The following is a 14,674-nucleotide window of genomic DNA, read 5'->3' on the forward strand; positions in this document are numbered from 1 at the left end:
GCTACATCTGGATGAGACATCTTCAGTCAAACACCACAGCCACATCATCCACAACAATCCAAATCCCTAGACTGTGCCGAATCTCCGACCAGACAGTGAGAATTGGCTATGGAAAGCCAGACTTATTGCCAGAAGACCCGTTCAACGTCACGTCGTTCCCTTCATCAACGTCAACGGTTGATCTTTGGAGCATGTCAATGCTCCACCTCACGTTGCACATGTTTGACAGGACTTCCTCCAGCAAAACAATGTGCAGGTGTCACCTTGGCCTTATCTATGGGATACTCTTGATCGATGCTTGTGCCAGCGTAATCCGCCACCTCAGACACTACAAGAACTACACACAGCACTTCAGCAAAAGTATCAAAACATTCCTCAAGACAGCATTCGGCATCTCCTTTCTTCTATGGGTCACCACTGCCAAGCTGTTAATCTGACATTTTACTCTGACCAAGTGGCTTTAATCAAGTGGATAATCATGTTTTGGAAATTTGTATATTATTTTACTGTAATTGAGCAATGATGTCATGTTTGAATCAGTTATATGCACTCAGTAAGCAAACACCAAAACAGCATGTATAGTTTCCTTTTTTGAAGAACCTACCTACCTACCTACCTACCTACGTATGTATGTAGCTATGAGTAGTACTAGAGTAGGGGTTCTGCATCAGATGCGGCTGAGAGGCTTATTTGAGGGAATTAAAAACGGCGATGGTCTATCAAGAGCCATCCTTCGATGTGCTGCCAGCCAAGACCCAAAGTTCCGGACACTGAGGTATCAGCCGGCTCGCCAGTGTGATGGTTAGAGTGTTGGCCTCGTAAGCCAGCGACGCAGGTTTGAGACGGGGTATCGGCATAAACTTTAGCGAGTCAAGTGAGCGACGGGGGCTGGTGCAGAGGTTTGCACCAAAGTGACGGCTCATGCTATGAGCGGTCAGGGTTCACGAAATGTCACGCCAGCGCTGGGTTGGTGTCGAGGTTTGACCGCTCATGCTATGAGCGGTCAGGGTTCAAGGTCTCGGATCAGGACTGTGGTTTCTAAGCCAAACAAAGATGGCGGCCGAGCTTAACAACGGGGGTTTGGATTGGATTTAAATGTAGCCATAATATTCAGTGACGACTTTATGTAGTGGGTCTGTAGTAAACCTTCTCCATGATGTATACACGCTATCGTTCATTCACTTGTCTCGACGCATAGAGTGGAGTTTCCTTTATTGGGGGTCCCGGATACACCCAACGCATGGAGGTCTACTGTTGGTATCCATAGCTATAAGTGTGGATGCCATCATTCACAATCCATTGTTTTGTATCCATGGGCAACAGCGAGGTCTTGTTGAGGGTGATGCCGTAGATATTATGTTTGTCGCTTCTCAATGCGTTCATGGGGAGTTTGAACGTGCGTTTATCGAAGAGAGCCTGTTTGAAGAGGGTGTGTTTGATGAGTTGTTCAGCACGTATTTCTTCACCCTTTTCGCCTTTCGGATCTCGCCGTTGTCGGCTTTCAGGATGGAATACATCTTGGGTCTCAATCCGACGTATTCGACGATTGGTGTCCCTGTGCATTCGTCCTTCATCTTGCCGAGGTCCTTTTTATTGGTCGTGCTGTGTAGGGCATTTGTGGGGGGATAATCGCTGGTATTGTACAAGTGGCTGTGTTTCGCCATGTCCTCGTTTACGTCCTCAGTACGAATTTCGATGAGCAGTGAATCCGTGTCCGTGTTCATCACTAAACGTCGATCACCATATTGATTTTTTAACTCGTATATAAATCGTACATGAGATGTTTGGACAAGTCGAGAATGCTCATCCCCACGTAGATGGGTCGGAAGAGCTTGATCTGGCTTTTGTTCATGTGTAGCGCTACCAAGTCATTATCGAATAGCTTGCTTAGATTGAAGCCCAGGCTGGCTGTGAGTTTCCTGAGTTTTTGTTCCTCGTGAGACTGCACGAGTTTTACGTTGACGCGTTTCCTCAAGTTTTCCATGGTTTTACCGAACACTGAATTGTTCATCAGTTTGTAGAGGTTTTTCTCAAAGTCGCTGGTGGCCTTATTTCTCAGCGAGGTTCCATCCAGACTCTTTGATCAAATTTGAGCACCCGATGTATTTTAGTCAGCTTCATGCCCAGTGACAAGTACAGCTGCAGATTCCGACAGTGCACCACGTACATGGTCTTGTGCATCAAGTTCGGAACGAGTTTGTCCACTTTGGCCAGCTTATATTTCTGAGCAACGTGTGTTGTTAGTCGACATCCAGTCTCGGTTCACCGTCAACCGTTCAGGAGCCAGCGGATAGCTGTTGTGAGCAGCGTGCAATGCTGCGGGATACTCCAAATCCACTTCGAGGATGTAGCCTTTTTTCGAATCTGGCGCGATGCTCATGATATCGATCTCATCGTCCAAACACTCGAACCCTCCCATAGGTAGCAACTGGCTCATGGACCAGCCGTACAGGGTTGTTGGCGTCGAGAAAGAGCAGGTGATTGGTGGGCTGCTCAAGTCGTAGCCTTCCATGTATTTGTTGATGGCTTTCGCGTACCGTTTGGAGGCCATGGAAATCCCAACACGCATGCCTTTCTCGATGAACAGATGCATGTCGTAATCCGTGAGCAATTCCAGTTTGACGCTGGGTAATTCAAGAGCGCATCCCACGAGAGACTGGGTCTGGTGTAGTACCAGGCAGGGTCAAGTTGATACTGTTTCAAACATGTCGTTCTGACTGTCTCGAACACGTCGGCAAGCAGCAGCATGTCTGTTTTCAAGTACAGTTCATACGAGAATAACCCTTCAATCCACGTTCTTTAGCTCGGAGTTTGAGCTCCCGTAAAATTGGGGGGTTGACATGTTTCATGTCGAGCAAGGTGAGCAGTTGGGGTTTCCTCATGTGAGAATAACCCACCAATCCACGACTTTCAGCGAGAGCTCTGAGTTCACTGACGGTAGTCATGATTGCTATATCCACATGAAAAGCAAAATGTCTAATTGGTTGTTTTCAAAGGGAGATAACTCCATCAGCCTTCTCTTTTGAACTGAAGCGCTCATAAAATGTTTTTTTTTAATGTTTTTTTCTGAGTAGTCGGTTACGTTTGTTGAGATAATCTTTCGTTTTGTCGTAAATAAGTTATTTTCGAACTACGTCTGCTCCGTGGACTTAACATAAACCATAATGGCATTTCACTCCAATACCACATACCGAGCATTCACGAAACCCTTTCGGATGGACATCATGTGTATGCTGCAGTACTCTTCGGTCCTGCATTTCTTGCCGCAAGTCTCGGATTTTCCCAGAAGCATGTATTGACAATGATACGGAGCGTGTCTTATCTTCGATATACGCACTTCGATACATTTTAGTTTAATTGTTTGGCGATCCATAAGGTGGCGGCTAATCTTAAGGCCACAAAAATCAGCTCTCGGTCTTTTGGATCCGGGGAAGGGGTGTAATACTGAGATAGGGTGGATTCGTCACCAAGTGGTTCCAATCGTTTCCCGGTGATCAGGTAGTATTGTTGCATAGCGTCGTCGACGTCCTTGAACGTTTGAAGGACGTGGTTTTTGCGTTGGAGTTGGGCGTTGATGAAATCGATTCTCTGCATGTGTCTTTTCGTGTACTCGGCTTGCCCAGCTTGCAGTTGTTCCACAACCAAATCGTGTCGTTTCCGTTCCGCTTCGATCTTGGCGGCATTGGATGTTCATAATTTGGATAAGAGATAATTGCTCCCCAAAAAGGCCAGGGCATTCACTAATGCCACGCCGATCATCATCGTGATCGTGTATTTATATATACTTTTCTTACTTCAATATGTTTTCCGGAATGATGCCTTGCTTAACGAGCATCTCGAACACGATCATGCCCATGTCTTGCGGGTTGAAATCAAGTTTGGGTGCCATTTTGCTCAAACAAGCGTAGCCGATGGCTAGACCGCTGATCACGCCGGAGTGATACAAATCGTTGACGGATGTTTTTTCGTCGGCGGTAGACATGATTATAACATAATGTGTGGGTTTACCTCTAATTGTTTTGTTATGGGTGGTGGTGGGGTCGTCTTTTTGTTTTGTTGGTACAGCCATACACCTGCAGTGATACCCACGACAGTGGCTGCCACGGCGTACGGAATCCATGGTCGGGTAGGAATCGATTTCTGATACCTAGCTTATGCACCTTTTTTACTGGCTGCTACTCTTTTTGGATTGTTGGGTTTCTTCGTGACTGTATTAATCGCTTGCTGAGGGGTTTCTTCCTCCACAGGTGTCAAAGTCAGGTCCGTCATCTTGTATATCATTAATCGGGCATTTATGTTTAAATTGACAGTGCTTTGTCGTAATGATGGCCGTGGTGATGGGAGCTAAGAATACAACTCACAACTGAGCGTGTTCAAAGTGTGACCGATAAACGGATCTTTGTCGAGATCTTCGCACAAGTAAGGTCGACGTTCCGGTGAAACAGGGCGACCCATCGCATCTGTTCCCTGAGGTCTTTCAGGACTGAGTTGAATTTTTGCGTCAGTACCCAAATGCTGTGTTTCATATGACGTCCCAAAAACGCTAAATACGATAGCATGTCTCTCTTTTTGGTGATCTGTTTATTCGCGCTGCAATCATCTAGGATAAATAGCGTTGATTCTCCCTCGAACGTGTCGTGAAAGGCTCGCAACCAGTCCTGTAAACGTTCTCTTCGGTCAATTTTATACACCTGCGCATCGTTCATCACCCACACTCTCCGCGTACGTTTTATTGACGAGTATTGTAGGGCAAAGAATCACGATATGATAGAACACCTCCCGATAGTACCCTTCCAGCAGGTCCAATACAAAAACGGTCTTCCCACATCCCATCTGACCGCATATGATGGCGCAGTGTGGCTCTAGAGGCAGATCAAAACAGGGCTTGCTCAAATCTTCCATTGTCTATATTAAGCTGTGCATCCATAATGACATACAAATATAGGTTTAATTTAACCTGGGTTTGAGCTTTTTGGGTGATTTGGATGGTGATCCCCTCACTGCCATTGTCGATGCGACGTCCGTACCCGTGCAACCGATCGCCATCCGTGGATCGCATGTCCTACCACAGCACGCACTCGGTCGTTAGGTATTGCCCTAGTGTCACACGTAAGTGAGACCGAGTTCCTTTGCAATCGCTTTGATTTCCGGTGAGCGCTTGATCGCCGGTACTTTTAAGATCTCAAACGGCGGAAATTCTTCCACCGGCAGCTCCAAAATGCCCTTCATCCATCGCGTGGGCACGTTCAGATTGATATTCCTAAACGAGTCGCTCTTGTTTGCGACAATCTTCCGATGTCATAGTACAGGATGGCTAGCGTTCCTGAATACTAGTTGCTAATTTGTCGAGCCAAGTCTGGATTTGTGACCATGTCGAACTCCAACAAAATATTGTTGATGGTGTAGCTGCCTCCCTCATCGCTCTCCATAAAAATAACCTGGCTATAAGCATTGAACATCAGTTCATATTCCAGCCTATCGCCCAGAACGGCTTGGTAAAATGGCGTCTGCCCCTCCAGCAACTTGAAGTCTAGCGGGATGCAAAATCGGTTCCCGAACATCACGTCAACGGCCTTGTGTTTATTTTACGGTGTTCGAAACCGTACCCCACGTGCAACCGAGTCGATGGATAATAGGCCGGACAAATTCCTTGGTTCTTCACGTTTTCACGTTCGCTCGCAGTTTTCCAGAGGAGCGTTTAACTGAAGATGATAGAACCCCGTTGCTCGATGATTACGCAGACACCTCGTTCCAGAGTGAAAGCATAGGCAATACCATGTTAAAAACGGCCGTGGACGATTATTACGACACCATAAGGTGACAGGAAAATCTCACCCCTCTTTATCGCGATTATTATGATCAAGGGATACTACGGCTAAAAGAGGTTCGATGTCATGAACAAACACACGAGAAAACCTCTCGCCTTGTCCACGCTGGCCGGTCATCACGGTGCCCCCTTTGTTCCAAGATTGATTAAACATCCGAGGGTACGGCGGTGCACGACACAAAAACAACTTCCCCCGAAGACCACCCAGGCTTTACACACGGTGTGGACCGAGCTGAGTGCCACGACGAACGCTATCAATCAAAACGATTTACAAGACGTACCGCAACATGCACAAGAAGCCTCAAACGACATCAAAAAAATATTGGCCACATACATGGACGAACCCTTGCCCAGGTTCAAATTTCCCTTTCGGGAACGATCGACCCGATTAGAAGTGGCAAGGTACAACCGAGAAGCGCTTCGAACCCAGATCAGTCGCATTTGCGCAACCATCGACCGAGTCCTCTTCGAGGACACCACGCTAGCCGAAAGGCTTAAAAAGTTAGTCAGAGAACAAGGGGTTACCATTACCAGCGTTCTAACGGCTTTGGGTTCCATCACATCGACCCTGGTCCTAGCGCTGACAGGTGGCAGTGGAAGCACACCACCAAGCCCAGTACCACCACCCAAAAAGGTGGCGACGTCAGAGACTGGGTAAAAAAAACAGTTGAAATTGCTCGGGAAGCCTTGGTGAGACTGGCTGGCAAAGCTGCGGAAGCCCTGCCCGGCATCTTGGGCAGCATCGTGTCCTGGTTGCTGGGCTAGTTGTCGAAAACGGTCCGGTGGCTCGGCCAGAACGATTGGGCAGTCATCGTCGGTGTGGCCGGCCTGCTGTACGTCTCTTAACCAAATGAGGCACACCCTGACCGCGATCCGTCGTCGACCATGAGCGTCGCTTTGCGATAGAGGTGTTGCTGATGTCTGACCTCCTCGCGTGGTGATAGGCATGGTGGTGATGGTTGAACGCTGGGCTCTGGTGCTGGTGGTGGCATCATGATCCCCGTTTAGCCAGTATGCATGGATGCTGGGACTCTACTCACGTTGACATTGGGATTGATGCCCAACTTTTGATCGGCGGTCGCAATGACAATTTCGTTGTTGCCCACCAGTTTGTGGATGCTCGGTCGCATGTCACACGAAGCCATGTACAACCCCAAGACGAACACATAGTCGACTTTCGACCGGGCGTATTCCAACGTGTCCTGGTAATGCCGGATGGCACTCGGCAAATCCACTGGTCTAGCGATGGCGTCCTCGACGTTCGACGGGCACTTCGTAAGCCGTCCCTTTACCCACAATGCCAGAGTAGCAGCGCCCACACCTGCACACGTATGTTCGAATCGAATCGTTCACTCTGACGACACCGGGACGAGTATACCCCTTCGATGTATCCAACATATATACTTTCCAATCGTCTTCAGTGTATTGAGGCTGCTCCACCTTTTGAACAGTGAAAGCACCACCGCCTTTAAAATCCACACGATCATCTCACCATTCATTACATGACAGAGCAAAGTGCTGTAGGAGCCTACCACTTTTCAGTAAACCATCACTGACTTCTTCACGGATTTCGCTCCACTGTCGGAATGCCCAACCCATGGTTCTTACCCAGTATATGCCAATCCGTGTTCGGATCGATTTCGAAATCAGCACAAATCCGCTCTTAAGCTTGCTGATCATAGGGATTGTTCGATGCATCCCATGCCTTGTCCTGTGGCATTGGTGTGCTGATTTCTTTGAGGATGTGTCTGATCTGGTAATACACGTGAAAATAAAACATGGACTGACTCAGCGGTTCACGACGAGTGTCATTCATGGTCACGCCGCACCCTGTCGTCGCGCATCACACGGCAAAATCGAATTGATTCTGCCAGAACTGCATCAGGTTGTGAAACGTTGTCTTGACGTTCATGACCAAAAGCCGATACTTTTCAAATACACTGATAAATCGAGCTCGAAAGTGGGAACCCTCCTTCGCATCCACCACGATTCTTCATGTGCTTGGGATCGGTAGCACTTAAATTATCGCTTCTAGGATAAAACATCAACGCTTACACGAGTCTCGAAGGAGTCACGATTAACTTGGAGCATACAATCGCACTCACAAGGATTTTTCTACCTTCACAAATCCATCTCATCAGCTTAAAGTTTACTCACGAGAAATTGTCTCAGAATCAATTGAAGACTCTTCCATAATACGAACATAACCATGGGCAACGTGTCAAACCTGAATCAAATCGCCACCATCAAGTTCTCCGATCTTGGGCACACGCGAGGATTCGACGACCCCGGTACGACAAATGCCTTGTACGTATTGCAATTACAAAACGATGTGTACCAACGACGAGAAGTCATCGTCGAATTGAACTGGATCATCAATATTATCTTGACCCCTATCTCGTCATGGATCAGGATCGTAATATCCTCGAACTAAAAAACAATGGGATTCTACTGGGAAGTTTTATTCCGTTTCATAAAAAGGGAATGTACGCATGACTATTACCAGATCAAAAGGGTTATATGCTAGTCCCTCACTCGGAAGACACGACGAAATGGCTCTATTTAAAACGATATAGTGAAGTCCCAGACCCGTGGATCACTGTGATACCAGGTTCTACCCTTATTATCAACGTCGTTCTTGGAAATGCCTCCGGACAAGGGGTGGGACTTCTGTCTGGGTTAAACATACGCTGGCACGATCGCCATAAAAATCAACCCAGTCGTACTTATGTACAACTAGGAACAGCTTCCACCACAAGCCTCGAGGGAGTCGAGGTTATTATTATAGGAGAAATTTTACTCTACCAGGCGTACGATCACGTGTACCTCATCAGCCTAAAGTATATTCATCAACGATTGACGGAGGACCAATTGAAGCTAATTTCTTAACCTACATTATACTCGAGATGGGATTGTATCCGGCCATGGACGATGTGGCTCAAACACTCGAAACCGTTGATGGATTTCGTTTGCGACAGATCAGCGACATCAAACACCAACTGGAACGAGAACGCAACGCACAACTCGGATTGCATATAAAGTACCATCGGGACATCGATACCATCGACGGCGTGGACACGGCCCTCGTGGTCGCTGGTATGGGTATCAGGGGTGCCGGCATCGGCTTGTTGTCGACCATCGTGGCCGCACCCGTCGTCCTTGGATAAGAAGCAGCTGCCAGGGTATCGGGGCTGGAAGGAATAGCTCTTAAGCTCGTGCTGCGTCGGTTGCAACAGAAGGCCTTAAAACATGACGAAATCCGAGTGCTGGGCAAAGCCAAGCTGAAGGCAATCAATGACAGTAAAATCTCCAAAGATGAGTTCTAACTGATTTTAGCCAAACTCGCCAAGTACCAACGCATGAAGGAAGAGATTCGAACCAAGACTCGGAAAACCGCCGACTTCAGCGAAGACGAGAAAAAAAAGCTCATAGAACAAGGCCGACAACAAATCATTCAAGCCTTCCTGACCAAGAACAAAAACCTCGTAAAAGTTTCACGTTAAACTGCTTTGTAGATGTCATTATGACATAGCCTAAAAAAATAATCATAAAAATAAAATAAAATAAAAGTCGGCACATGGAAGGATGGCTCTCCATAGACAATCGCCATTTTTAAGGGGGGCTGGGGGGCTTAATTCCACAAATAAGCCTCTAAGCCGCATCTGATGCAGAACCCCCACTCTAGTACTACTCTATGTATCTATCTATATCATTCTTCAGGGAATATTTGTTTTTATGCATGGCAATTCTGTTCATGCTGATGTCAGAGGGTGTCATGAGCTGCAACAGCCTTGTCATTAGATATGTCATTTGATATCAGGTAAGTAGATTAAAAGATGACGTGTTTACAAGTTCAGTGCCAACAGACAGACCTACTCTATGCTATGAGGTTATGATATACAGGGATCACTCTGGGATCACTCTGGAGAAAATGGTCAATGGGGGGAAATCTCTTCCTTACTCTGAACAATGGGATTTTCAGAAGAAAGTATCGGATATTTCTATATTATTTACATATTGTAATGCAAGCATGCATAAGTAATGGGAATTTCTCCCCACGTTAAAATTTTAATGGGTATTTGTATTTCAATGGGTAAAACTACCCATATCCCAGCCCATAGTGATATCCCTGGATATAGATATGGGGTGTTAACCAGTCCGATTCACTTGGATCCACCACCAGCCCCATGTCTGAGAACGATTACAAATGTACACATACATGCGGTTTTAAAAATATTCTACGTTCCGCGATTTTTATCACTTTAAACCTACAATAATCTAATTCTTCTGTAACACACCTACTTTTGGCTCTACTACGCAACATTATTGCTACTTTCGTTATCACAGTCACCTACACTGCATGTATATTGCATTACCCACTGTCTTAGTCCTTCTCGAGATAAACCCGACATTTAATTGTGATATAATGAAGATTACAAACATGTCTAATTCCGTCGACACTTACTGATTGCTTTGATCTTTAGGAACTTCGTTGACAAGCGCACCGTCCATACAACCTCCAATATATTGCTGGAAAAACCTGTGCTAAAAATAGCTGTGGGTTTGCTCCCTATGCGCGCGCCACCTTGCGACAAAGCGATGCGAGACGAGGCCCAGCTCACAGCGATGTCTTCCTGGTCGCAAACACTCCGGTAGTCTGTCTCACAGTCCCTGAACCACATTAATTTCCCTACTGCCAAGCCCTCTCTGCAGTCCTAAAGCCCTAAATAAAGCAAGTCTAGATTTCCTCAGGTTCTGAATCTCTGGTCTCCCTAGGGCTCCTTTTCAATATAAATGGGCTTGTTTGTTACTATCAAAATTGGAAATTTCACAAGCACACGTAGTGTGTAAAGTGAAATTATAATTTCATTAGTAAACATAGTAGATGTGATATTGGTATCTTCATCATGATATCCGGAAGTAGGCCATATTTAAAGCTAGCGAAGTCTCGCTGTGCGAGATCTCGCGAGGCAAATTACCCATAAACCCTTCTTCATAAGGGACGAAATTAGAAAAGAACACAGAGTAAAGGAAAAACATTTAATCAGATCATACAGATCTATTGAATTAGAACTTCAAACGGAAAAAACCCTAGATGGGGTCAGTGGCCACAAGTCAACCAGTGGAGCGCCCTCCTCTTCCTGGCCAGCTCCGCTGTAGTCCAGACCCACAGCACTCAACTGCAAGTAAAGAGCATAGCATTATCAGCTATGACTTGGTTGAATCACTCAGATCAATCCAAAACTGTAAAATATATAAATCCATTAAGATTGACATAAATTCAAAATGTTTCCTGGAATGAAGTTAAGTCTTAGCAATGCAATAACTCTGAGAAATGCCAAACAATCTAGGCAATTCAGGGTGGGAGACAGGGTAGGGAATATCACATCTACTATGTTTACTAATGAAATTATAATTTCACTTTACACACTACGTGTGCTTGTGAAATTTCCAATTTCATGTCATAAACATAGTAGATGTGATATTGGTAGTTCAAAGCCCGGTAGTGTCAAGTATCTTTGACAAGCAGTTGCCACTGCTGATAGTATTTCTCAGATAAAAGGTTCTAAAAGTAGAGGCCTTGGTCCAGTTTCCCAACTTCAAAATGTCTGTGACAGAAGCACCTTTGGCAAATGCCTTTGAAGCACTAGCTCCTCTGACAGAATGAGCTTTGTAGTGTGAAGTGTCAATACCCGCCTCGCTCATAAGATTTGTCACCCATCTTGCAATACTTGGGGATGAAACGGTTTATGCGGTTTCACATAGCTCAAGAAGAAGGCCAGACCTACATTCATCTCTCCAAGGTTCTGTGCGTTCTAAGTACACTCTAAGGCATCGAACTACACAGAGTGCAGGGTCCTTCTCATAGGCACTGAAACTCAAGGGATGAGGTTTTGTTCCTGTCTTAGTCACCTTGGTTGGTTTAATCAGGGTAAATTCTACTTCAGTGCCCCTGTCTACCATGTGTCTGATATCCAGGAAGATAACTCTGAAGACCTGCTAGCAGAGGTTAGCATCAGAAGCATTGTCAACTTCCCAGACAAGTTTTATCCGACAAATAGATATTATCTTTCAATTTTTCAAATATTGCAGCACAAATCTACATCCCAGGCCACTGAGTATCTGGGCTGAGGAGGATTCTGATTAAAATCCCTGACATTAATTTCCTGACCAGTGGGTGCTTGACCCACATTATAGCCCCTCGATAGTGGGGTGAAAAGCAGACAAAGCTGATCTAGCTGTATTTATGGTCCTGTACTGACTATTCTCGTGGTACAAGTGAGTGAGAGAAAGTCTAAGATAGACTCCACAGAGGCTGAAAAGGATCAAAACCCGTTGATTGCACCAGCCAGTCCACCTATTCCAGGAAGCATTGTAAGTTTTGTGTGCGGGTCGCCATTGGCAGGAGAGCAGCTGTGTAGTAAGCCTCTGAAATTCCTCTGAAGTCTTGATGCTACGCCTGAAACCTTCCATGCCGCTAACACCAGAGTGTTGTTTTCTATCAGTGGATGGAGGAGGCAGGTTTTGCGGGGAGTTTAACAGATCCCTCATCTGTGGGAGGAGGATTGGCTTTGTGACCGCCATCTCCAAGAGGAGTGGATACCAGGACTGACCTTGCCACACTGGAGTTATTAAGACCAGCTCCGCTTTGTCCTTTCGGATCTTCCACAGACACCTGCCTATCAGTGAGAACGGGGGAAAGGCATAAGGAATCCCCTGGTTCCAATTCACTAGAAACGCATCTGTTGATTGTGCAAGGGGGTCTGGCCTCCAGCTGCAGAAAGGCTTCATTTGGAAAGTCAGTCTCGATGCAAAAAGGTCCATTGAGAAGGGACCCAGTATCTGGTTGCATTGAGCAAAGATGATTGGATTGAGCATCCAATCGCTTCGAGTCGTTGAAGTGGCGAAGAGACTCCCAGTCCGCATGAATGTTCTCTAACCCTGGCAGATAGACTGCTGTTAAGAACAGACGGTTCTGGAGACAGAAACCCCATATCTGCTTTGTGATCTGCAACAGACTGACTGATTTTGTGCCCCCAAATCGGTTCACATAAGCCATGGCTGTCTGATTGTCCACTTGGACCAAAATAGATTGATCTTTGATCCCCTTGCAAAAGGTCAAGAGTGCCAGATGAATTGCCTTCAGCTCTAGAACATTTATGTGCATACTCTGCTCTATCTCTGACCAGCGGCCTCCTGTTGATCTCTGGCCGTGTATTGCTCCCCATCCCTTTTTTGATGCATCTGTCTGGAGAATTACATCTGGATGAGCTGCCATAATTGGCTTCCCGTTGAAATTGGTGAGGTTGGTCATCCACCACTTCAGTTCCTCCAGACAAACCGAAGGCAGTGTAATCATTGACTCGTAGCTCTGAGAGCGCTAAAAAGCTCCCTGCTCGAATGCATCTGCAGGTAACGACAATGCAGTTGAGCGGGTAAGATTGCTCTCATTGAAGCTGACAGTTTTCCTATCAAACTTGCCAGTTGTCGAATCCTTACCTGTTTCTTTCTCATCATGTGACGACAGGTTGCTACAATGTTCTCTACCTTCTCCTCTGGTAAGATCAGAGCACGATCCACCGTGTTTATCTGAAACCCCAGGAAAGTGATCGACTGGGTTGGTGACAGAACTGATTTCTTCCAGTTTATGACAAAGCCTAGGGACTGGAGGAGAAAGATGAGGGTGTCCCTGTGTTGACTCAGCAGGGTCGGCGATTCCGCTATACACAAGATATCGTCCAGGTATATAATCAGCGGATGCCTGCTCGCCGTGCCAAACTTACCACTGGGCTAAGAAGTTTTGTGAATGCTCTTGGAGCTGGGGCAAGTCCAAATGGCATGCATCGGAACTGATACAGAACACCCTTCCAAGAGAAGCGGAGTAGCTTTTCATGTGGGTGCCATTGGGACGCTGAAGTAAGCATCCTTCAGATCCAGCTTGCAAAGGTAGTCCCCTTTGGCGGATCAAGTCCTTAGAAGATGTAGTCCTTCCAACTTGGAAGTGTTTGTAAGGAATGTGAGCATTGAGGGCCTTGAGATTTATGATTGGCCTCTGCCCTCCATCCTTCTTGGGAACCATGAACATAGGACTTAGAAACTGATCCGAGTCCATCGAAGCAGACTGGGGAACAACCTCTATCACATGTTTGCAAAGCATTGATTGGATCTCCTGGCTCAAGGCTAACTGTCTTGTGAGCTTTAGTTTTGGTTGAAACACGCGATTCTGAATAGGTTTTGACAACAGAGGAATCTCGAAACCCGAAACTGTCTGAAGTATCCATGGATCTGAAGTGATCTTTTGCCAGTTTTTTAAAAAGTGTACCAGACGACCCCCTATGAGGGATTCCTTGTAAAACAGAAGATCCAGGTTTAGCTCTAAAATTGCTGGGATAACCTGTAGATGTAGCATTGAGGAAGGAGGAGCATTGTGGGAACAGACGTTGCTGACATTTGACCCACCTGATATAAGAGAGTCTGCGATTCCGACCGGACTGACCGGCTCTTCCTCTGCCTCTGGAAGAGTTGCCTCTGAAACCTCTGTTGAAGGAGGGCTTGATGTGGAATGTGCCCCCAGTAGATTGTCTTCCTCCTGAGGGCATTCTCTGAAAGGGCTGTCTATCAGGTGACTGGGCCCTTGGTGTCTGAAAGTAGGTCTGCGAGCTGAACGTCTCTCAGCATCAAATATCAATTTGGCTTTGGTCTTTACGTTTTACCTCCTTCAGCATGACGTCATAAAAGGCATCTCCGAAGAGTTCGCCCTTAGCCTCTGACAAGGCTGTGTCATGCTTGAGAATGAGACGTTTAGCCTTCTTGACATCCTTAGAAAGTTTAGCCAGAATGTTTAGC

General features: G+C 46.2%; 1 long non-coding RNA gene across 1 annotated transcript; it reads right to left on the bottom strand.

Annotated features, from left to right (window-relative positions):
- Nucleotides 1-10,853: 10,853 nt before the first annotated feature.
- On the bottom strand, nt 10,854-14,443 carry LOC124266083. Its single transcript, XR_006895628.1, has 2 exons — nt 14,288-14,443; nt 10,854-11,007 (listed from the first exon to the last, which is right to left on the bottom strand). It is a non-coding gene; the product is annotated as an uncharacterized LOC124266083 (long non-coding RNA).
- Between the last annotated feature and the right edge of the window lie 231 nt (nt 14,444-14,674).

Source organism: Haliotis rubra, unplaced genomic scaffold (assembly GCF_003918875.1).
Source record: "Haliotis rubra isolate DU_JTF1 unplaced genomic scaffold, ASM391887v1 Scf123, whole genome shotgun sequence".
Taxonomy (NCBI): Eukaryota; Metazoa; Mollusca; class Gastropoda; order Lepetellida; family Haliotidae; genus Haliotis; species Haliotis rubra.